We start from the raw sequence: 25,025 nt of genomic DNA, 5'->3' as shown, positions 1-25,025 counted from the left end.
AGAGAAGCTGGCTACCAAAAAATCGCCTGGGCCAGATGGGTTGACAGCTGAATTCTACAAGTGTTTTAAGTCCATTCTGGCTCCCCTTTTAGCAGAGGTTTATAACAGCTGTCTAGAAGAGGGTTCGCTCCCTCCCTCCATGAGGCAATCCGCTGTGATTCTTCTGTCAAAAGGTAAAGACCCCTCAATGATTGAGAACTGGCGCCCCATCAGTCTTCTCAATGTTGATAGAAAGATCTTGGCGAAGATTCTTTTTTGGCGCTTGTCGTCAGTGGCAGGCGATTTGTTGTCCAGTCATCAGCACTGCTCGGTCCAAGGTAGAAGTACCTTTTCAGCGGTTTTAGCTGTCCGGGAGGCTTTGGAGCGATGCAGGGCTGCTGGATGGAGAAAGTACTTGCTGGCATTGGATCAGGCGAAGGCTTTTGATAGAGTCAATCACGAGTACCTGTATTTGCTACTTGGTAGATACGGCCTGCAGGGGAGGTTTATAGATTGGCTGAAGACATTATATAAAGGGGCTGAGAGCTTCCCACTGGTTAATGGTTGGGTTGGACGGCCTTTTGAGGTTGGCTCTGGTGTGCGCCAGGGATGTCCTCTGAGCCCCCTGTTATATGTATTCGCAATCGACCCCTTCATAAGAAGGCTAGAGAGTGGATCTTTGTGCGGGGTGCCTTTGGGCATTGCTGGTGTGCCACCTTTGAAGGTCGTGGCCTATGCCGATGATGTGTCTGTTATTGTCTCTGGAACGGAGGAGCCGCAGGAGGTGGTCTCTATGATAGAGCAGTACACGGAGGCTTCTGGTTCTAAAGTCAACCATGAAAAGAGTGAAGTTTTCTGGATGGGTGAGGAAGGTGAAAGCTTCGAACTTCCGGATGCCTTCCCAGAGCCCCAGCAGGAAATTAAAGTGTTGGGCATCAAATTTGGACCTGGTGACTATGGTCATCGAAATTGGGAAAGCAGGTTGGTGTGTGCCAATGCCAAAGTAGCAAGTTGGAAGAAATGGAAGCTTTCATTGAGGGAGAGGGTTGACTTGATCAAAACGTACCTGGTCCCAATTTTTTTATATCTCAGCTTCGTCTGTATCTTGCCAGTATCTCTCTATGCAAGGGTGTACAGCTGCTTTTTCCAACTGATATGGGGAAGTAGGCTGAACCTGATCAAACGCAACCTGTCTAGGCGGGAGGGTGGCCTAGGAATGGTCAACCCAATAGTTTTCTTTTCTCTGCTGTTTTTAAAGTACAATCTTGGTAACATGCTAGCAGAGAACCCGCCGGGATGGGTGGGTATTTTTCAATCTTGTTTTAGGCCTTTTCTGCGATCCTGGGAAGATGGCGGGCCAGTGAAAAGTTTGAGAGTCCGACATGGCAAGCTCCCGGCTTATGTTGCCCCGTGTCTAAAAATACTTCGGCAGTGGCAGGTGACAGTGGAGGATATCAAGTCCCTCCCCAGGAAGCTTCTGGAGAAGAGGATTTTGGGCTCTGCTTTCAGTGTGTCACTGGCCTTAAGGGATTGCCCAGGCTCTGTAATGAGGGAAGGGTTGCGTTTAATCAATTTAGAAAGAATCCCCTTGAAGTTTAGGGATCAAGCCTGGCTCGCCTTCCATGGAAGGCTCTATGTGAGAGGGAACTTGAAGCATCGCCCTGTGGATGATCGGGATTGTCCTAGAGCGGAGTGTGTCGGTAAAGTGGAGTCTATGGACCACTTTTTGCTCCAGTGTCCCTTTAACATAGAGGTGTATAAAAAGGTGGGGAGGGCTCTAGGCATCCCCTTTTTCTATCGCATGAGTTATGCGGAGTGGGTGTATGGGGCATTTCCGACTCACTGGGATTTTGATTTGGATACACTGTTTTTAGTTAGTATAGTTGTCCGTTACTTCACATGGAATGCACGGTGCCAGATTACCCTGCGGAAGAAAGTCCTCTCTGTTGAGGTGGTGGTGCACGATATTCTGGGTGAGGTTGGGAAAATTCGGGGTCTTGAGAAGGGCAGGGAGCCTCGGGCAGTCTGGATAAGAGCGTGGAGGAATATCAGACCTGCCTTTGGTGAACTGCCCATCTCTGGGTGAGGAGCTCTTTTCTTTTTCTGGTTCTTTCACTCCCTTAGCTTTTGTTGGTTAATATCTTCTTTTTGAAGAAGGGCTGCATGCATAATAGGTGCGGGATTGTTTCTTAACCTCACAAGTTTGATGTCTGGTGTAATGGTGTGAGCCGTAATAGGATTTATGTTATTGCTGTAAAGTATTTTCTTTTTTTGGTTTGAGAGCAGTTTTGCTATATTTATTTTATTTTATGTAAATATGTATATATTTATGTATATTTATATATTGTGATTTTATGCTTAATGATTGCAAGACTTTTAATAAAGAAAAATTGGGAAGAATGTTCCTTACATTGGTGGTTAGTGAGAAGAATGTTCCTTACATTGGTGGTCAGTGAGAAGAATGTTCCTTACATTGGTGGTCAGTGAGAAGAATGTTCTCCCGTACCATTGTTGCACTTTAATGTACATTTTATTTTTCTTTAATACCTATAATCAACATTTATTTTGAACATAGTGTAGAGAAATTATTTGAACGCATGCAATGTGGGCAGTGCAATAGGTAGGTGGGGCTTTGTGTGGATGTAGCTTGAACGTGGTTGGGGACACATGGGCGGAGACACAGGGGGCCCCATGTTCTCCTTTTGCCCAGGGGCCCCATGAGCTGTCAGTCCGCCCCTGGGTTCGAGCACCAATTCACCCCGCATCTTCCTGTCGAACACTTCCTTATTTTGCTCCTGGGATCTTGCCATGATCTTCTGTAATAATTGATTGTTCTAGGAGAAAAAAATGTATAGTTTCTAGGACCGCTGGCACAGAACATTCAGGAATGAAATTAGGAAGGAAAGCTGGATGGAAACCGTAATTAGAAAAAAAAACGGGCTTTGCTTTGTAGCAGAATGCATGGAATTATTATAAGCAAATTCGGCCAAAGGAAGCAGTGTGACCCAGTCATCTTGAGAAAAGAATGAAAAACAATGCAGGTATTGCTCGAGGGTCTGATTAATCCTCTCGGTCTGACCATTTGTTTGAGGATGGTAAGCAGTGGAGAATGATAGTGCAATTCCCAGGGCTTTACACAGCGCTCTCCAAAACCGCGAGGTAAATTGCACTCCGCGGTCAGAAACTATATTGGCCGGGATTCCATGAAGTCTAATTATTTCCCTGATGAACATTTGGGCTGTTTCAGAAGCCGAGGGAGTACCCTTCATCTGAATGAAATGGGCCATTTTAGACAGCCGATCTACCACCACAAAGATGGCAGTATGCCCAGCCGCCGGGGGTAGGTCGACAATGAAGTCCATAGACAACATCTTCCAAGGCCTGTCCTGAATGGGCAGAGGTTTCAATAATCCCCAGGCTCTGGACCTACAGGTCTTGTTCCAAGCACAGGTGATGCAGGACTCCACGTAACTCCTACAGTCCTTAAGTACTTGGGGCCACCAGAAAGTGCGCTGGACAAGATCAGCAGTCTTGGAGACACCAAAGTGCCCTGCTAGTGCATGGTCATGGCAAAGTTCGAGAATAGACACCCGTAAGCCTTCAGGTACAAAGATTTTGCTCCCGTACCAAAACAGTCCATCCCTGGCCTGTAACTCTGTTCCAACGGTGGGTGCTGATCCAATTGAAGCTTGCTTCAACCGCGAGAGCAGATTTTCCTGTAGCAGGAGGAAGTTCCCTGGGGCCAGGAGAGTGTCAGGGGGTGAAGTTTCCTCGGATTTGTGGAACATCCTGGAGAAGGCATCGGGTTTCCTGTTTTTAGAGCCCGGCCGATAAGTAACATGGAACGAGAACCTGGAAAAGAACAGGGCCCACCTGGCTTGTCGCGGTCTCAGCCTCTTTGCAGACTTCAGGTATTCCAGGTTCTTGTGATCTGTGTAGATCAGGATAGGATGAGCGGCTCCTTCTAACAGGTATCGCCATTCTTCCAGGGCAGATTTTATGGCCAGTAATTCCTGATCACCTACATCATAATTCTTCTCCGCGGGGGACAGTTTTCGGGAAAAGGAGGCAACTGGGAACAGCGAGGCTTTGGTACCTTGTCGTTGGGAGAGGACAGCTACAACGGCGATTTCTGAGGCGTCTACCTCCAGGACAAATGGCAGAGAAGAATCAGGATGTTTCAAGACATCAGCGGAGGTGAACAATCTCTTGAGGGACTCGAAGGCGGCTTGAGCTTCTGGGGACCAATGAAAACGCACCCCTTGCTTGGTTAGTTGCGTGATTGGGCAGATGATAGCGGAGAACCCCTTGATAAATTTTCGGTAAAAATTGGCGAAGCCAACAAAACGTTGGAACCCTTTCTTGTCTGTGGGAGCTGGCCAGTAAAGAATTGCAGAAATTTTTTGTGGATCCATCCTTATTCCTTCTACAGAAATAACTATGCCCAAAAATGAGATACTTTCTTGTTCAAAGGCACATTTTTCAGCCTTGGCGTACAGTCCGTGTTGTCGGAGCCGGTCTAGGACACATTTAACATGTTTGCGGTGAGAGTCCAGAGAAGGGGAAAAAATGAGGATATTTCTAAGTAGACTATGACGAACAAGTCCAAATAGTCCCGGAAGACATCATTTATGAAATACTGAAAGGTAGCGGGGGCATTACACAATCCGAAGGGCATCGCCAGGTATTCAAAATGCCCAAAGCGGGTACGAAAAGCTGTCTTCCACTCATCCCCACTTCTGATACGTACCAGATTGTAGGTCCCTCTGAGGTCCAGCTTAGTGAAGGTAGAGGCAGTTCCCAATCTCTGAAATAACTCTGGTACCAGAGGAAGCAGGTATCGATTTTTTTAACTGTTATTTTATTTAACTCTCTATAGTCAACACAGGGCCGGAGGGTATGGTCTTTCTTTTCCACAAAGAAGATGCCCGCACCCGCTGGGGAAGTGTAAGGTCGAATGAAGCCCTTCTTCAGGTTTCGGTCAGTGGAAAAATCCTGCCAAAGGGAACCTCGGCTCCGGGAAGAAGTTCAATGTGGCAGTCATATGCCCAATGGGGAGGCAAAGCTTCTGCCCCTTCTTACTGAAGATGTCTAGGTAATCATGATACACTTCAGGAACTGCTCGGCGAAGTTCAGAATCAGAGTCCAGACATACTAAAGCAGGGGATTCATCAGGATTCTTCAGGATACAGTACTGCTGGCAATATGGAGAGAGGAATGTGATCTCCCTGGTAACCCAGTTTATAGCAGGGTTATGGGCCTGCAACCATGGCATGCCAAGAATGATTGGAAACAAAGGAGATGAAATAATGTCCAAACAAAGCAGTTCTTGGTGCAGGTTAGAGATAGAAACTGAAAGGGGAGCAGTCTCTTGTGTAACTGGTCCAGATTTTATTGTTGAGCCATCGGCCAGGTGGATAGAGAGTCCTTGAGCCTTGTGCAGCAGAAGGATTTGGTGTTTACTGGCAAAAGAAGAGTCCATGAAACAGCTACAAGCCCCAATGATAGCGGGGACTTGCAAAGTCCTTCCTGGGAGCTGCAACGAGATAGAAAGGGTGAGGTGAGAAGAGGTCTTAAGCCAAGTAGTAGTAGCACCAGATGAGACAGACATGCACTTACAGGGGGTGGTAGGGCAGTTCCTGACATAGTGCCCAGGTTCCCCGCAGTAAAGGCACAAGTTGTTGACCCGACGACATTGGCGTTCCTCCATCGTGAGAGCAGGGCGAAGAACTCCAAGCTGCATAGGTTCAGAAGTATAAGGTGCCGGAACAGGACTAGGAGTGGGAGCCGGATGGGAATAGTTAGGTACGCGAGGCGACATCCAGGAGGGGCGAGTAGACCCAGCACCTCTTTCAGCTCTTCGCTCCCTCAGCCGTCGATCAATTTGAATGGCAAGGTTAATCAAGGCATCCAGGGTTTGTGGGAATCCCACACGAGCCATTTCATCTTTCAGAGGGTCTGAGAGCTCCATACGAAACTGGTAACGAAGGGCCGCATCGTTCCAGTCCGTATCTGTACTCCAACGGCCGAATTCATCGACATAGTCCTCTACGGCCCTACGCCCCTGCTGGAGGGTATGCAGGGCGGCTTCTGCCATGGCGGAGAGTTGAGGGTCCTCGTAGAGCTGGGCCATCGTATCAAAGAAGGTGGTCAGGTTAGTTAGGACCTCTGCTTTCTGTTCCAGCAAACGATGATCCCAAGCTTGAGGATCTCCCAGGAACAAAGACACCACAAACCCCACTTTGGTGGCCTCAAGTGAAAAGGTGCGAGGTTGTAGGGCAAAGTACAGTTCACAAGAGTTCTGGAATGCCCTGAATTTACTTCGCTCTCCAGAAAACTTTTCAGGCGTGGGGACCCTGGGTTCAGGAGGCAATATAACCACTGTCAGAGAAGAGGTGCTGGAGGCAGAAGTGGATGGAAGAGGAGGCCCCTGAGCGGTTGTGGGTGAAGTGAGAGCTTGGACCTTTTCTTCCAAACGAGTGTATCCCTCCTGGAGACTCTTGACAGCCTGGGTAAGGCCAGCCAGATGCAGACAAAGTTCGTCTATGGGAGAGGCTCCCTGCGCGGGCTCGGTCATGGCTGTCTGATACTGTCACGTACCTGGGGTAGAGCCCGACCTGCAGGAAGAGACCTCTCTTGCGGCTCCGACTCAAGGGCCCTGGTAGAGTATACAGGTAGCACAAGAATCTGGAGTGGCACGAGTGCCTGGCAGGATCAACGGCAGCAGAGGGGTCTGGAGCCCAGGAAGAACTTGAAGCAGGACCCCAGCTGGATCAGGAGACGGCTGGAACCAGGAAGGAACAGGATCAGCAGGCAGGTGCAGCAAGCTGGAGCAGAGCAGCAGGTGGGTAGCTGTACCTGGAACACCGATGCAGGAACTCAGGCAGAAGCAGGACTTCAGGTAGGAGCTAGAACCACAACTGGAGGTAGAACAGCAGACGGGCACCAGGAACAGGATGCTGGCAGCAGAGCAGTCAGACAAGCTGGGTCAGAGGTCAGGCGGTCAGCGAAGGTACCAAGGATCAAGCAGGTAGATAGTCGGACAAGCCTGGTCGATAAACAGGCAGGCAGCAGAAGTACTGATGGATTAAGCAGAGGGGAAGTCAGACAGGCCGGGATCAGGTGCAGGCGGATAGCAGGCGTGGTAGGTAGACAAGCCGGGTCAACAAGTCACAGATGGCAGGTTCTCAGAATCAGGATACTCGCACGCTGTAGATCAGACAGCAAGAACTGGATGTGACAGACTGAGTTAAATAGCCCGCCTGGCGCCAACAGGCGCACGCGCGCAGCCCGCGCAAACGCGCACAGGCGCGCGGCGGAAGGTCCAGACTGATTCCCGCTGGCAGGATCTTCCTGACAATCAAGGTATAACGATGGGCATGATCACAGGCCTGGCTAGTAGTGTATATAGGACAGAACCAATGCAAGGTTCTGAGTTCATTTAACTCAATTTTGAGGTAAGCAGGCATTGCAGCTGTTGACAGTGTGCACAATTAAGGGTGATCTGTTGGAGAGCAGAGGAGCACAGTGGTGTTTTGTATATAAGGACTGAAGTTCACAACAATCAAGATTTAAATATACATATATGAACTATATATATTGGAAAGTCATTAGAACACATATTTATTAGTTCACATAAGACTGGTAATAATAATATAGGCAATTGCACAAGTGATATATGTTTTTTTGAGGCAGTGCTGCACTATTAGAATAATTATTTGTGGACGGTTTGATTTAACTTATATTATTGAATAGCGCAACCTATATATTTTGTATGTTTATTTACTGTGCACATGTCTCACATAAGGTTTGCTGCTTATACCTTTTTTTTTGGAACGTGTTTTTTTCACATTTTTCTCTATGCATTTTTACATTCGAGTTTAGCCACCCAGGATTTATTTTAGCTCTTTTAAACGTATTTCCTGTTGGAATGCACTGGCCAATACAGTTATTTATTATGCTCTTAAAGCACTCTAATGCCCTGTACACACGGTCGGACTTGTGTTGTCGGCAATTCCAATTGTGTGTAGGCTCCATCTGACTTTTTCCGTCTAAATTTCCGACACACAAAGTTTGAGATCTGGATCTAAAATTTTCCGACAACAAAATCGGATTGTTTAAATTCCGATCGTGTGTATACAATTCCGATGCACTAAGTGCCACGCATGCTCAGAATAAATTACGAGACGAAAGCTATTGGCTACTGGCCTCTTTATAGTCCCGTCGTACGTGGTTTATGTCACCTCGTTCTGAGCGATCGGATTTTCCGACAACTTTGTGCGACCGTGTGTATGCAAGACGAGTTTGGGCCAAAATCAGTCGGAAAAATCCATCGGAATGTCCGACCATGTGTACAGGGTATAACACTAACCCTTATTGTAACCCCATTACAAACACTAAGACCTCCAGTACACCAACACTACAACTAGCCCTTCGTATAACTCCAGTCCACCCCTGGCACAAAGCCTCCCTGTCACCCCATCCAACACACTAATCCTTCCTGTAACCCAAACCCTAACGCTAATCCTTTCCGAAAAAGTTGGGCGTCATTGGCCAGTTCAATAAAAAACATTCGGCCTGTGTGTATGGCAGCCAGTTTGACAGAATTCGGCCATTTAGCCGGCTTCTGTCATATGAGCATGCTGGTCCAGGCTTCCGATTAGCGGTTCTGATCAGGGCTGTTACTAGTCACTAGTGTCACTAGCTAGCGTCACTAGGCACTAGCTGTCATAAGTTCAACCCAGCAGTTGAACTAGTGGTGTGTACTAGGCTTAACCTTTCCTGTGTGGCGCATCCTCTAAGGAGCCGCTAGTTTACTGGGTCCTCTGAAACTAATTACCTTCTCTGGTTAGCTGGGCCACCACCCTTAACCCACTCAATGGAATGAACAACGTCAGATTAGATGACACCATGTGTATTAGAATTAAATTTAAATTAAATCAGCCAATTAAAGAAAGGTAATACAAATCGTGATCAAAATGAGATAACACCAATTCCAACCAAGCATGTATGTGTACATTGATCCGGCGCTGGGTTTTACCTCCTGGTAGAGCTGCTCTGGTTCCTGGTAATCCACTCTGAACCCAGGTATTAAGCCTGTACACCTGTGGCTGAGGCTCCATTCACATCTAGGTGCTCCGGAACACCTAGATGTGAATGGAGCCTTAAAGTTTGAGCAATGTTTCTCCATGTTGAAGCCAAACCCTCCTGTTCCTCTGGCGTTTGCTGTTCTGAGTATTCCCACATTCTGTGTGTTGTTTGATCCCGTCTTTGTTCTCGGTGTTTCCCTCTGGCGTTGCAGTTTACCCCCTTTGGATTCTGTCAGTGGTTTCCTGTATTTCCTGTTACTGTGTGTGTGTGTCTTTCTCTGCTTAGGCTCCTGTGTGTACTCCATGCCCTTCCAGGGTGCTATTTGACTGCCAGCAGGCATGTACTGGCCATCAGGACTACCGGGAGATCCCGGTGGGCCGATGGCTCAGTGGGCCACTCTGATGTAAGGGGGCAGGTGATGGGACACTCTGATGTAAGGGGGTGCTGATGGGACACTCTGATGTAAGGGGGCTGCTCATGGGACACTCTGATATAAGGGGGCTGCTCATGGGACACTCTGATATAAGGGGGCTGCTGATGGGACACTCTGATATAAGGGGGCTGCTGATGGGACACTCTGATGTAAGGGGGTGCTGATGGGACACTCTGATGTAAGGGGTTGCTGATGGGACACTCTGATGTAAGGGGGTGCTGATGGGACACTCTGATGTAAGGGGGTGCTGATGGGACACTCTGATGTAAGGGGTTGCTGATGAGACACTCTGATATAAGGGGGCTGCTCATGGGACACTCTGATGTAAGGGGGTGCTGATGGGACACTCTGATATAAGGGAGTGCTGATGGGACACTCTGATGTAAGGGGGCTGGTGATGGGACACTCTGATGTAAGGGAGTGCTGATGGGACTGATGGGACACTCAAAATGTAAGTGGGCCGGTCTGGATAAAGTCCAGGGCCAAATTTCTGTCCCAGTCCAGCCCTGACTGCCAGTGCATATATTTTCTAGCCAACACCAGGGGGCTGTCACGCAGTGCAACATCCACACCCCCAGTGTCTCTGGAGAAGACCAGATGGCTCCTTAGATTCTGCGACTCTGGCACACCACCGGGTATGGGTACTCACGGCGGTGGGGGCAGTGTGTGGTCACACTGCACATGCAGCTGTGAGTACCCATACCCGGTTGTTTGCATTGGCCGCTAGTTCTTGAGCTACAGTCCCAGGTGATCTTACCCTCTGATCGTGACAATGCGAGGAGCAAACCCCAAAAGTAACTGGTAGCAGGTTTTACTGCACACCTCAACCAGCCTAAACTGTAACAGAGTCACCTAGAGTGACATAAGGTCAACTTGGAAACAGATAGTATAAACCCTCAGAGGCTATGTTGCCTTTTGGCCCTGGAGTGACTCTGCTAGGTCCAAACCTGCCTGCAAGACCTCACTATACCAAGAAGGTGAAAAAATAATAGCAATTTCTCCCGGCTTTGTTGGGGCCCTTTCGGTGGTGCACAAATGGTGACGCTTGGTGGCTTTTGGCTGCTTCCAATTAAGGAGGACAGAAGATTGAGGAGGGGTTTGGTGAAAGTAACTGGATGGACTGTTGTCTTTATTCAACCTTACCAACTATGTAACTTGAAATAAGACTTAAATGGTACTGAAAAATAACATGCAAAAAGCTCAGAGTGGATTTAAAGCAGTTTTAAAGTCACATCTATTATATACTTTTATCCTCTCTGTTTTAAGGACATATTAAGTACAGTGTGTGTGTTTTTTTTCAGGTATAATGCTAAATATCTTCTTCGTCCAGCACAGCTGTGTGGTTACATGCCCTCCCTCTGCTCTTTTTTCTGATCTAAGTGAGAGGGGCTCATATTCCCTTCTGATGTATGCAAGTTAGCAGAGGGAGGACATATGACCACACAGTAGGGCTGGCAAAGAAGGTATTTAGCATTATAATTTTAATAAAACACACACATTATACTTATATATAATATGTTCCTAAAAGAGAGAGGATAAAAGTAAACTATAGATTTGATTTACAACCACTTTACCAAAAGGGAGGAGCAGCTGCAGAGGAATACTCAATCACAGCAGATGGGACATAAACTGAGCACACTATCATGGATCAGCAGCCATGATTAGCGTGGTCAGTTTACACAGGACAACCAAGGAAGAGGCAGGATCAACCAGGTACAGTACAACATGGAAAGGGACAAATGACACTACAAAAGCACTATGCTATATATCTTGCCTTAAAAGGACAGGGGCATTTTTTTTAAGGGTTACAACCACTTTAGTAGTCCTGAGCTAATGGGGCAATCAGAGGTAACCCTAGAATTAACACAAACCCACCCAGTAACCCTAGCATCTCATAGGACTGCCCCTCCCATAATAATTATTCTGCACGCGCCCTTTGTTTCCCCACCCCCTCTGCTACCATCTTCCTTTTCTTATGAACAGTGCATACTCAATCAGTCTAGGCCCACGTACACACGGTCGGAGATTTTGGCAACCAAATCCGTCGGATTTTGTCCGTCGGATTTAGTACGACGGATTGTGTCCGAAACTGTTGCATACACACGATCGGGCCAAGTTGTCTGATTTAGCGGTTGCCAAGAACGCGGTGACGTAAGCCGTGTACGGCGGGACTAGAAAAAGGAAGTTCAGCACCACGTCCGGAACCCTTTGGGCTCCTTCTGCTGATCTCGTGTTTTAGTAGAAGTTTGGTGAGAGACGATTCGCGCTTTTCGGATTAGTGATTCAGATCACTACCGCTCTTCAGTTTGTGCTTGTCTTTGCGTATCTGATAATCAGTGCGTGCAGTCATTAAGTATTTGCTTCTCATTGTGGACTATATCTTGGTATAGTACGCTTTGAAAGGCATTTTTTATTGTCTGCTTGCTTCTGCTATTCAGGTCGTCCTTTCAGGCCTTGCTGTTTATCGGTGCTTTCTGGTGTCCGTTCTGACCAGCCAACCATTTTCCAAACATGTTTCGTCTACGTATTTATCGTACAGTTTGTGCTGTGCAGGGGTTTTTACTTTGACTTTGACACAAGCCCAATCCATGAACAGGGAGGGGAGGCGTTTGTGGACCAAGAATTGGTTGCGCCAGCGTCACCAGTTCTCCCACATGCCTTTGCTCCGTGAGATCCGCGAGAATAATCCTGATCATTTCTGGATTATTCTCAGGATGACGGACCCCGTTTTTCACTGTCTGCTGGCTTTGCTCACCCCTTATATCACCAGGCAGGATACCTGCATGCGGCAAGCCATCACTCCGGAGCAGAGGCTCATCGCCACGTCGCGCTACTTGGCGACAGGGAGAAGCCTTCAGGACCTTAAGTTCTCTACAGGCATCTCCCCCCAGGCTCTGGGGATCATTATTCCAGAGACCTGTTCTGCCATCATTCAGCTCCTGCAGAAGGACTATATTATGCTAATTTTTAGGCTTAAACATCACATTCTATGTATTTCATGATTGCTAATGTCTTGCATTTCTTTCCTCATTCCCTAATTACCATCATTGCAATATGCTCTAATTCATATGCTCTGCCCCTTTGTCCTCATGCAGATTTGCCTCACTAACTTCCCCACCATGCTCTTCTTGGCCCCTAAAACTATAGTCTAGTCACTTAACAATGTCTTTTGGCAGCTCCATAGTATTGCTTTCCCCTAAACACCCCCTAAAATCTCTACAAATATGATGTGTGTGCTTCAATTCATGCAAAGTGACCTTTTTTTGTTTTTTTGGAGTTGTGCCAAACTCATTAGGAACCCCCCTCTCCCCAACTGCTAGCTCAGCTGATAGCAATCTTCTATCTGATGACTTGACCCAACCCAATACACACTCTAAATACCTTTTATCATGATCACATTTATGGACAAATTCACCAAAGCATGTAGTGTAAGGGCATGCCTCAATACTTTCAAATGCTATTTTTATTTTTTAAACACATTCATTTTCTTGCTATGTAATAGCAGAATGTCAAAATGTCCTTCCATTTTGTTATTATGACACTTCTTACCTGTCCGGTGGGCTGCCAATAGTGTAACTAAGGAGGGGCTTCCCAAAGTATCACACATTATTTAGGCATTCAGCTCTCAATCAAGTGGAGAGCGTTACCTGTCCTAAACATCCCCCCTCATTTTTTAGCAAGGGCCCATCAGATGAGGAGGTGGGGGGGGTTATGACTCTCATAAGGGGACCTTATACTTTAGGCTTTAAATACTCATTTCAAAAAATGTTATACTAATTTTGCCAAAAAATGTGGGTGTCTAATCTGCATGCAATGTTGATTTGTCAAATTACTAGTTTTTTTTCTTGTGTCACTACACAGTGTCCTTCAACGCCACAGGAATGGCAGACTGTGGCCTCCCACTTTGCCAGTTTTATTATAGTTGTGCCTTTTTCACCAACAGTGCAAACCCAAGTTCAGAGTGAGATGAGGGGACAGTCTCTTCTTCAGATAATCTTATTATGTTGTGGGTCTGCTACACACAAACCTTCTTTTTGTTAACTAATGTGTAGTGCGTTACTGATCATAATCATGCTCATTTTCAGCACCATGGCAGGAAAATGGCATGATTGTCCAAATTTACACATCACTGTGGGTGCTTTTTACTAAAGGCACATCCACTATGCACTACAAGTGCACTGCAAAAGTACACCTGAAACTGCACTTGGAGTGCAAAGTGGAGTTGCCTTTATTAAATCGCACTCCTTCTCAGCACAAACTCAAATTTGACTACAAATACATTTTAAGCAAAATGAAAAAGGAAGCCACACATTGTTGAGAATTCAACTTTTTAATACAAGCACATTCATATGTGCGTTTATTAAAGGTTTTTACAACAAACCAAGATATTTTGGGTATCCAAAACCGAGTTTAATCATATTTTTTTTTTTACTTGTTTTTTGTGTGTAAACAGGCATGTATCAAACCGTAAAATACAGAACACAGGAACTTACAAAGTTCAACTTGGAAAAGTGAAGACAATATCAGACATGAGTATGTACAAACTGGGCTGATATTGCCTTCATCACATGGGGTGTGACCCCTGAAAAATCCAAATTTGGAAGATGCACACAGTGTGTCAACATGTGCTTACTCCCATCATGGGGGATCAATTGTACATGCTTTGGGGCTGCAACCCCTTCATCTCAGACACTTTCCACAAAACATGTACATTGATCCCCCATGATGGGAGATAGCGCATGTTTACACACTATGTGCATCTTCCAAATTTTTAATTATGCAAAATACAACATTTTTATGTTAAAAAGCAAAAATAAAACCCTATCTAGTTTTTTATTTTTCACACTCTCCCCAAAACGTCAATGATGTTCTTCATTTTATTTTTAACATCATTGATGTTTTGTTGTACAATTTCCAAATCCCTATTGCACCCCATTATCTCCCCGATCAAGATCTGGGCACTTTCACTGGTAAAACGGGAATCTTCCTCCACATCACCTAGAAAACAAAGCAAACAAACACACCATGTAATCCAAATATGGTGATATACATTGATGAGCTTACCGGAAGCTGTGTTCTCCGACACTCACCTGTTGTGGTGACAATTTGGCCAACCTCCACGATCTCTCCTTCTTCCTCCTCCTCCTGCTCCTCTGTTTCTTCTTTTGGAAGTTGCCCTTCTTTGGGAGGGGTGTGGTCCCTGGTGTTCTCATGGTCCCTGGTGTCCTCATACTTGCCGAGTCTTCTCTCCCCTATGAGAATGTAAACAAAGATTAATTAGCACACAGAGGGCAGAAATAGGAATCTGAAACATTGCTTGGAAGTGTTGTACAATTGTGTTTTTGGGCCGAGTTACAAGGTGAGAACATTATTGGGGACACTTTGTTAAGCTAGAATACTTCCCTGCAGAACGATGTTTCATACGAAGGAACGAAACCATGACCTTGAAAGTGGCCATTTTAAAATGCACAACATGAAATCAAAGCACATGGAGCATGTATGCAAGCAAGAATAATCATATGAACACATGACAACTACTTACTTTTTTTAAGAACACGCTTGATCCTTAGGTACTGCTCGTGCTCCCTCAGTTTCAGGTCTGACCAGCGTTTTCTCAGTTGATCCTTGGATCGGTGTACCCCAAAATTCTTCAGAAGACTCTTCACAATTTTATTCATGATCTTGGCCTTTCTGATATTTGGGTTTGGGTAAGGTCCATACTTCCCATCATAGTCGGTCCTGTTCAATATGTCGACCATCTCCAACATCTCTCCAAAAGACATATTTGAGGCCTTAAATCTTGTCATCCTGGATCGGGACGTTTCAGGCTCCAGGCTTTCCTCACCCTCCTCCTCGTTAGTGGAACTATTAGTGCGCACCTGCGTTCTCTCCGCCATGTGCTCTCCCCACTGCGCGGGAAGCGAAGGGGCGGGGAATAGTCTGGAAAGAACGTCAGGGGCGGGCGGAGTTTCACGCATGCGCACTGTATATAAAACGCAACACATGTGTATCGTCCGTACGATCTGGGAGGAGAGTATGAGTCACGGACTCGGCGTACATGGAAACGAAGGTAACATTTTTAACTTGGTGCTTCACTAGACTAGACTGCTTGTATCTAGGCCGATGTTGGGACAAGATTAGGAGGGATTTTAATTGCATTATTAGTATTTGAGGGTTTGTCTTGTGTTGTGTCTTGCAGACAAAATGGATCCATTCAACAATGCCAACTTTATGGGGCTATTCATAGAACTGTACATGGAGATGCCCTGCCTGTGGCAGTTCCACAACAAGTTTTCTAATGACAGATCGAAGAGGAACGCAGCACTGGAGAAACTGCTTGCTTTGTTGCAGATCAGGGTCCCCACGGCAGACATGACCTATCTGAATCGCAAAATTGTGGCCATGAAGCTTACATATTTCAGGGAGAGAAAGAAGCACCTGGAGTCCTTGAGAGCAGGAGATCCAGATGCTGTTTATTACCCCAGGATGGTGCACTTTGACAGGCTGCATTTTCTGGTAGACCAAGGGGTGCCCAGGCCACCACTCAGGCCACCACTCTCCAGGCTTCCTCCAAGGCATCCTTCACCCCCAGCTAAGGGTTCTGATGGCCAACCTGGGCCTTCCAGGCAGCACCATGTGGTGGGGCCCAGCTTGAGACAGGTATTGCATTTTTGAACATATTTCTTGTGTTACATTTAATGATGTTAACTAGATGTTCTTATTGATCAGTAAGTTGAGATTTCTCCAAGTGGTTTACATCTCAATAGACAGTAGTGACCAAAAATGATTGGGACGGGAAAGAAAAATGCTGGTGTCAGAATGATAGTCTGTTCTATTTGGTAACATTCAATTAGCAAAAGCCAGGAGCACAAAATGTTGTGATTGATGATCAAAAAACGAAAACTATGTCCCCTTTTCATACACAGGAAGACCTCAGTCGGGGGGAGGCTGTGGCAAGTGGCAGCCAGGAGGTCCACCAACGCCCTCCTTCTCCTGCCCCAGCTACAGGAGCCCAGCCACAGCCTGGAAGGATGCCTGGTGGGAAGTCACAAAGGAAGACCAGAGAGTGATGGCCTGGGTTGAGTCTGGTGTGCCAGAAGATGCAGCCTCTTGAAGATCCACATCCTGGGGACAGAAATTGCATCTGAATTTCCTGCTCTCTAGGACTTCGGGACCAGACTTCTCTCCCTGAGATATCTACTCCTCAGGCCATCAATTTTTTAATATCTCATTTAGTCATGTCTGCCCTGGGGGCCAAAGGCTGCACCAAAGTTAAGAAGTTTCTCCAGTGCTGCGTTCCTAGTTTTATTTTCGAGCAAACAAAATAATTTTTTTTTTTGTTTGATGAAATACTTGTGTAATGTGTTTTCCTTTATTTGTGAGCAGGCAGGTACATTTCCAAAGTACAAAGTGAACTAAAGAACAAGGGGTACCAACACTAAACAACCTAATGTAGATTAAAAAAGAAAATATAAAAAATACAATAATGTTGTTGTTGTAAGTTTACACCCAAAGAAAAAATAATAAAAAATAAGGAGAAATGAGCAAAGTGTCTTTAAAGGAGATTTTTAGGGAATCCCCCCCCCCAAAAAAAAACATCCAAAAAAAATAAAAAAAATAAAACATTGTGTAGATGTGACGCAAACTAAAATTGTATTGCTGAAATGGTTAAAAAAGAGTAATGAAATCCATTTGGGAGAAGTGTGTGTGACTATGAGCATCAAAAGAAGTTCGTTCTTGCAGCATTGTTAAAGATCAAGAGAATGCGCTTGATGAATTAATTTTTTAACATTGCAGCGTGACGAATGTGCTATATCGCTTACGAGCAGTAGTTTTACCTGAACGAGCACTTCCGTGTCGGAATTTGAATGTGAGCATGCGTGGCAAAATGTTCTACACTTGATCGGATTAGGTCCGACCGGCCCAGTTGGTCAGGAAATATTTCCAACATGTTGGAAAATTGGGTCGGACGGAGATTCGGACGGAATCAGTCTGATGCATACCACACACAGTCGGATTATCTGACGACACGGTCCGATAAGACGCATTCCGACAGATTCTCCGACCATGTGTACAAGGCATTGGACTGGCATCGCTGTTTATGCTGATCTGGATGCCAAATGTCATCTTATGCCTAGTCTTTACTGTTAGTCAATTTGTATGCTTAAGTGTGTTATTACCATTGTTAATCCATTTTATGCTTGCCTAGTTACAACCCCTATTTGCCTTTACTACCCAGTTTGGTGCCTGTTTTCTTTTATGTATCACTATTAATTGACATTTTCTTTGATTTCCTATGATATTCTGTGTTTTTACACTCAACCTGATGTGTCAAAGGGACTGAGGTTCTTGAAAAGTTTGAGGCAGAGAACAGAGGTCCCATCCTATTCAATATCTCCTACTGGGGTATTGCTACACTTTCAATAGTTTACTTTGTCAACAGGACACAAAACAGCCAGTTCTTACCAATTCAGCCCTGGAAGAATTTACCACCTTCCTGACCAGGCCATTCTTTTGCGATACGGTACTGCGTCACTTCAACTGACAATTGTGTGGTCATGTGACGCTGTACCCAAACAAAGTTGATGTCTTTTTTTTCCCTACAAATAGAGCTTTCTTTTGGTGGTATTTGATTACCTCTGAGGTTTTTATATTTTTGCGCTATAAACAAAACAAGACTACTTCGATCAGCTAACAAAAACCTCCTCCTCGTGCCCAAAGCCCGGTATAAATCTAAGGGGGATCGGAGATTCGCTGTCCAAGGGCCCCGGATATGGAATGCTCTACCAATCGACATCCGTCTGGAAGAAAATCACCTGGCTTTTAGGAAAAAACTTAAGACCTTCCTCTTTTAGCTGATGATCAAGGTCGCCACAGCGCCTAGAGGCGATTCAGTTCGCATTGTGCGCTATACAAGTATTTCATTCATTCATAATAAATATCCGCAAAAAATATATAAAAAAAATTAACAAAAAAAAAACAACCCAAATTTCTTCATCAGTTTAGGCCGATATATATTCTTCTACATATTTTTGGTAAAAAAAAACATTGGGACTGCGACATTGTGGTGGGCAGATCGGACATTATTTTGGGACCATTGACATTTATACAGTGATCAGAGCTATAAATAGCCATTGATTACTGTATAAATGTCACTGGCAGGGAAGGGGTTAACACTAGGGGTTAAATGTGTGCCCTAGGGAGTGATTCTAACTGTGGGGGGATGGGACTGCCTGGGGGAGGAGACCGATTGCTGTTTCTAAGCAGTAGAAACAACAGATCGCTCTCCTCACCCCTGTTTACATTGACAGATCTCCGTTCTCTCCTTCTCAGGAGCAATCGCAGGTAGCCGACGGTCATCACGGCCACATACATGGGCTCCTATGTCACGTGGCAGGCACGTGAGCCCTATATTCCTTAAAGCGCTCGCCATACAGCTACAGCGTGCCATTCTATCGCTGTCAATCAAGGGCGGGTGGACAGCAAACGGTTAATTTTAAAAAATATTTTTTTTTTCAAATTAAATATTAGCCCTAACAAATATTTGATTGAGGTGAGGACATGTACAGTATAATAATATCTAAGGCTAACATGATGACAGTCAGCTATTCATAAAAAAAAAAAAAAATTACACATTAATGTTTTTTTTTTTTTTTTCCTTACTCAAAAACATTTGAACCCCAAATATTCAAATTTTACTAAACCTCCCCCTAATTTTACTAAACCTCCCCCTATTTTTTTAAACCTTCAAGTGGTATTAAACAAAAGAGCAAATATTTATTATGTTATAAGATCAAGTGGTATTAAACGCAGGAGAAAATATTTATTGTATTACGAGATCAGGGGGGCATGTTTACTCATTCCTAAGGGTCCTCTTTCTTCAATCTGGCAATTCAGCCTTACAAAGGGCTCTTTAGTTCAGCTCCAGCACAGCACTACATATGTGCAAATCAGGGGTGTCCTGCTCCCATACCCCAAATGCACTGGGCCTCACCCACAGCTGGCATGAAAAGGGGCACTATTTCCACACATAACATCACTACAGAAGGAGTAAGAATAAAAGGGGCACTAAGTTGCCTACAAGCTTTTATTCACTTATGCAAAACCCTTTTCCCAAAAGAAAAAACAGTTTGCCGTAACTGATTATATAATGTTAGCTGAGTTCACCTACGATTTGTTAATGTATCTAAATCTGCTAGTACATCTAACACTCCCTTCCCCCCAGATTGAAAATGCTACTGTCCAAAGGTGCCCCCTGTGCTCATTCATCCAGAGTGTAGGTACTCTAATACAGGTGGTGTGTTACTGGCCAGATCACCAGGTGAAAACAGATGGGAAAAGACAAAAAAAAAGAAAACTATTGCAGGCACCACATCTAATGATTGGTAGACTGCAATATATTTCACTAATGTTATAATGTGATCCAGTGTGTGAGGTGATGGGATAAAGGGCGCAGTGAGAGGAAATCCTTTCCACTTTGGTTATCTGTTGGCAAAACTCTTTTTATAACCTATGTTTTCTCTCAAATTGGTGGTACTATGAGTTCTCTCATTTCTATCTAGGTGCCACTGGCTGCGGTCCCTTGGTTGCTCTGAACTTTTTATTTGGAGGGGGTGGGGTGACATTTTCCCCCTCCCACAATTTCCTGGGCAGATACCCATTGGCCTGTTACAAGTCAGAAATCTCTAAATAATATATAATTTCTATCTACTAAAAGCTGACCAATTCCATATCAATATAATCTACTCCTGAAGAAGAGAACTAGGTTCACGAAATGCATTGAGTATTGAGACGCACTTGGTTTTGCCATAGATAACTATTATCATGTACAATTTAAATGTGCATATTTGTGTGTTATTTTTGGAGCTCTAATTATAGCTGGTTAGTTAGCCTATTTAATTAAGGCATGCTTTTTACACATAATGAAAAAATGCACCTGAGGATACATTTTAATGCGAATCGTGAAGGGTAGGATTTCAGAGCCAGAACGTTGTGCCACCACAGTGGAGGTCCGCGTGGCAGTGTTATATGTGAGTCTAGCAGCATGATATATTGTTTTTATGCGATTTTACCTGTTCATTTCATGTCCTTTTAATAAATACTACGCTATGAGGCATATCTTTTGTTTTTGGCCTTTGGTATTTTAGGACATATGAATGGAGCTCTGCCCTGTGAAGTAAGATAATATTTGAGGAAAACCTGCGGACATCCCTGTTTACACCTTTCATGTTTCCTATGATCTTTTGTATGGTGAGTGAGCACTGCCTTGGGGTTAAAGTTGGTGATCGGCAGTTGCACTTATAATTTATTCATGGAGTGTTACTCACATGGGTGTAATTTATCAAAGTGGTAACAAAATTACACCATATCTGTAGTTCCAGAGATAAGGATCAAAGGAGAGGATTCATTGTATTCCACATGAGTGGCATTATCAAAGCGTGCTTGCTGCACTTAATTATGTAGCCACAAATTCTCATAAGCCTTCAGTCCTTATGGTGGTCAGACACCTTCTTTTACACTTACTGAGTGGGAACATTGGACTTTGTTGTTTAACACAGAAAGACTTTATGTGTTTTATGTTTATGTAGTAGTTGTATTTAGAAGAAGAAAGAAGAAGGAAAAAGAAAGGAAAGAAGGAAAGGAGAAGGAAAGGAGAAGGAAAGAAGAAGAAGAAGAAAAGAAGAAAAGAAAGAAAGAAGTGGTACATACAGTCAGTGGTGTTACTAGAGGGTGGCTTTTGGGGCTACAGCCCCAAATCTGGGGCCCATAGCCTTGAGTCTCCCAGAGACTTCCATGGCTGTGGCCTCTCTGCAGCTGGGCCGCGAGTGTGGCAGGCAGCATGGGAGAGCCAGGTGGACGAGAGAGCAGCAAGATGACATCTCTCACCGCCTGCTCTGGATTACCGCTGTCCTGTTCTCACTGTGCAGCCACAAGCAGCAGAGAGCTGACATCATCTCTCACTGCCTGCCCACTCTCTGGGGACCCTGATGTAAGCTCTCTGGGGACCCTGAAGTAAGGGAAGGGCTCTCTGGGGACCCTGATGTAAGGAAGTGGCTCTCTGGGGACCCTGATGTAAGGAAGTGGCTCTCTGGGGACCCTGATGTAAGGAAGGGGCTCTCTGGGGACCCTGATGTAAGGAAGGGGCTCTCTGGGGACCCTGATGTAAGGAAGGGGCTCTCTGGGGACCCTGATGTAAGGAAGTGGCTCTCTGGGGACCCTGAGGTAAGGAAGAGGCTCTCTGGGGACCCTGATGTAAGGAAGGGGCTCTCTGGGGACCCTGATGTAAGTGTGGGGGGCCCTCTGGGGACCCTGATGTAAGTGGCAGAGGCCCTCTGGGGACCCTGATGCAAGGAGAGGCTCTCTTGGCACTTTTATTGTCTATATATATATATATATATATATATATATATATATATACACATACATACATACATACATACACACACACACACACACACACACACACACACACATATATACATGTGTATGCCTGCCCAAGCATATGGCCCCATTCACACCTGAGCATAGCGTTTTTAGTATTTTAACTACAAGAAATATTTTTTCTTTTGTTTTAATGGCAGTGGCTGATGCTAATTATTGCTTCTGTTATATAGATATTAGGTCGTATGGCAGTAGCGTTGACTCTACTATTTTTGAGAATTCTTATTTTGGACACATGCTGCGTACCAATTGTCTGGACCTTCCAGCAAATTGTCCACTCTCGGACACAAATGCCCCCCCCTACCCAGTGTTTTTGTGGGGGATGAGGCCTTTGCTCTGAGTGACCATCTTCTATGGCCTTATTCAGTGCACAATCTAACTGTAAAGAAGAGTGTGTTCAATCATCGGCTAACAAAAGCACATCGATTGTGCATTTGGCATTTTAGCAAACAAATGGCGGGTCCTGCACACTCCAATTGTTCTAAATATGCAAAATGCAATCTGTGCTGTTAAAGCTGAATGTGCCTTGCATAACTTGTAAGGCAGCGAGATGGATTTGAGTTTGAGTACCCATTACATCAGACCATGGAAAGAGCTTATTGGACTGGTGCTCATGGAAGCAGACAAGGTTACACATGTCAGGGATCAATTTGTGTCCTACTTTATGTCTCCAGCAGGACAGGTCCCATGGCAGCTTGAGGCAATTGAATAATTTTAAATCTTTAGTTGTTTGTTAATACAACCATATACTATGCTGCACTGAATAATTAATAAAAATGCTTGATGTATTGATAAGAAGTCTTGTGTGTTTTTTTTTAAATATATATTTATCTTTGTGTGCAGTATCCATACAATATCCACTAGGGGTCAGAGTGTGCTATCATGTATTTGTGACATGCTGACAATACTATACTCATACTCCTATTGCATTAGGTGCTTATGCTTATATAAGAAGGAGGCAATAGATGTGCCATTCCAGTTCATCCTGGCCACATTCCTGCACACATGCAATTTGTGTGTACACATATGTGGCCATAGTGAACTGCAATTGCACATCTATTGTCTGTTTTCTCATATGTATGATTTTATGGTCTAAGATTCTGTTATTTATAATGTACCTAATAACAATCATCCTATTATCTCCCAATGGTCGGTTTGGTGGTTAGTTATGTTTGCAGGGGTTTATCTTACCTTTATCATCCTTCACATGGGCAGTTAGGTCTACCAGTTTGTCTGTCTGTTTGGCTGGCAATCTGGTTCCATGCCCTCCTCTTGCTCGCTTGAAGCTTGTAGCATGGATCTCTGGAATCATAGAGACCGGGGTGCTCCTTTACCATTCTGATAAAGCTCTCCTGATCTAAAAGACATACTGTCTCATCCACTTCCCCCTCCATATTGCTCGTCTCCATGTCTGCTAACCAAAAAATGGTGATCTGTGCACTTCCTGTGTATGTTTATGTAATTTCCTTTATGTAAATCTATTTCACTTGAGCAGATAAAAGCAACAAAATGCCCGTAGAAATGCACAATACCGCGCTAGATGCTTGAATTGAGCGTTTCCATTAGTTTCTATGGGAATACAAACGCTCCAAAAATGCCCAAATCAGCCCGATTAGAGCGACAAAAAAGGGTCCAGAACTTGTTTGAGCTTCAGCCGTTCTGCTTCAGGTGACTTGGAGTGGAGATGTGAACCATCTCCATGGAGAATAATGGATTTTTTCCCCTCATAGCGTTTTGTAGCTTCAGGCTTTAAGCTACACAACGATCAGGTGTGAATAGACACTGTGACTTTCTTTACTTTGCTGCTATGGGCTCTAGCCCCAGATCTTTTGTAGGCCTAGCAATGCCCCTGCATACAGCAAGTAACAAAAAGGTACGTGAAAGGTATATCTGCCATGGAGACTCTGGGAGGTCTCCAAAGTCTGCTAATGGGAGGTGCAAAACACTGTGTCTGAATATAAATATGGCTATTTTCTGTTATGACCACTTTTGACTGCTTTTAATTGTCCCTACTAACACTCTGAAAATCTCTGCAAACTAAGAAATATCTCCCTAATCTGCTACACAATTGGAAAACAAACTATGGGTTCTATTTTTAAAACATTCCTTGGATGAATGTCACACACAGCAACATATCTTGGCTGTAATTTATGTAATGGATTTATTCCTATATTGTCAGCTCCGTCTAGTGGCTAAACTTTAGTATAGTTTTCTGAAATACCCAGGCCTTCAGTCATATTCTCATCTTTCCATCTATTAAATCTTCTGCCCTTGTTGTTTTAACTTTGGATAGTAAAACATTTTTCTTGTTCATACATCACGGGACACAGAGACTTCATTACATAGTGGGTTAGATAGTGACCTGTGGTGATTGGACACTGGTTGACCTTAATTAAGGAGAGTTCCTCCTCTATATAACCCCTCCCATTAGGGGAGCACCTCAGTTTTTTCACCAGTGTCTAAGGTGGTTGGTCACATAAAACATGTGCAAAGAAGAGAGCTCTGCTTGATGATCCCTGCAGGGGTCTAGGAGCTATACAAACCGAATCCATATCTCAGGCTGATATTTGACTCCCATTGGTATGGTACCCAGGCCTCATGATCAGAAGAAACAAGGTTTTGACTGTAATGTCATTCTCTAAAGGACTGGGCTCTGGGAAAACCAGACTTGGTGTACTATAAAACAGTGGCACGAAAGTTTCTGGCAGAGCCTTTTACAGGTCCAGGTAAGAGGATCCTATAATAGGAACCCATAATCCCTGAAGGTTTGCACAACACTGCCCGCCGTGATGGGTGAAGGCTGGAATCTGTCTGTTTTCAGCGGTTCCTGCGACGAGGACAGGTAAGTGAAGATAATCCTATATATTACATATTGTGGATTTCTTCTATGAGTAGTTGTATGTCTTACCTGGTTTCTGCCAGTAGAGGGAGTAAGAGGCAAACCTGGTGTATACTTACATGCAATCCAGGATTAAGGATGCGCTCAGGCGTGTTCGCATGGACCACGTGCAGAGCCCGCCAGGAAGTCAGCGCAGCACTGCGCTAATCACAGGCAGTGAGACATTTCCCCGATGTGCGGCTG

Source organism: Lithobates pipiens, unplaced genomic scaffold (assembly GCF_037356315.1).
Source record: "Lithobates pipiens isolate NorthernLeopardFrog02 unplaced genomic scaffold, aLitPip1_a1.2 Scaffold_28, whole genome shotgun sequence".
NCBI classification, from domain to species: domain Eukaryota; kingdom Metazoa; phylum Chordata; class Amphibia; order Anura; family Ranidae; genus Lithobates; species Lithobates pipiens.
The sequence above is the reverse complement of the archived record's forward strand: the minus strand, read 5'-3'. Positions refer to the sequence as shown.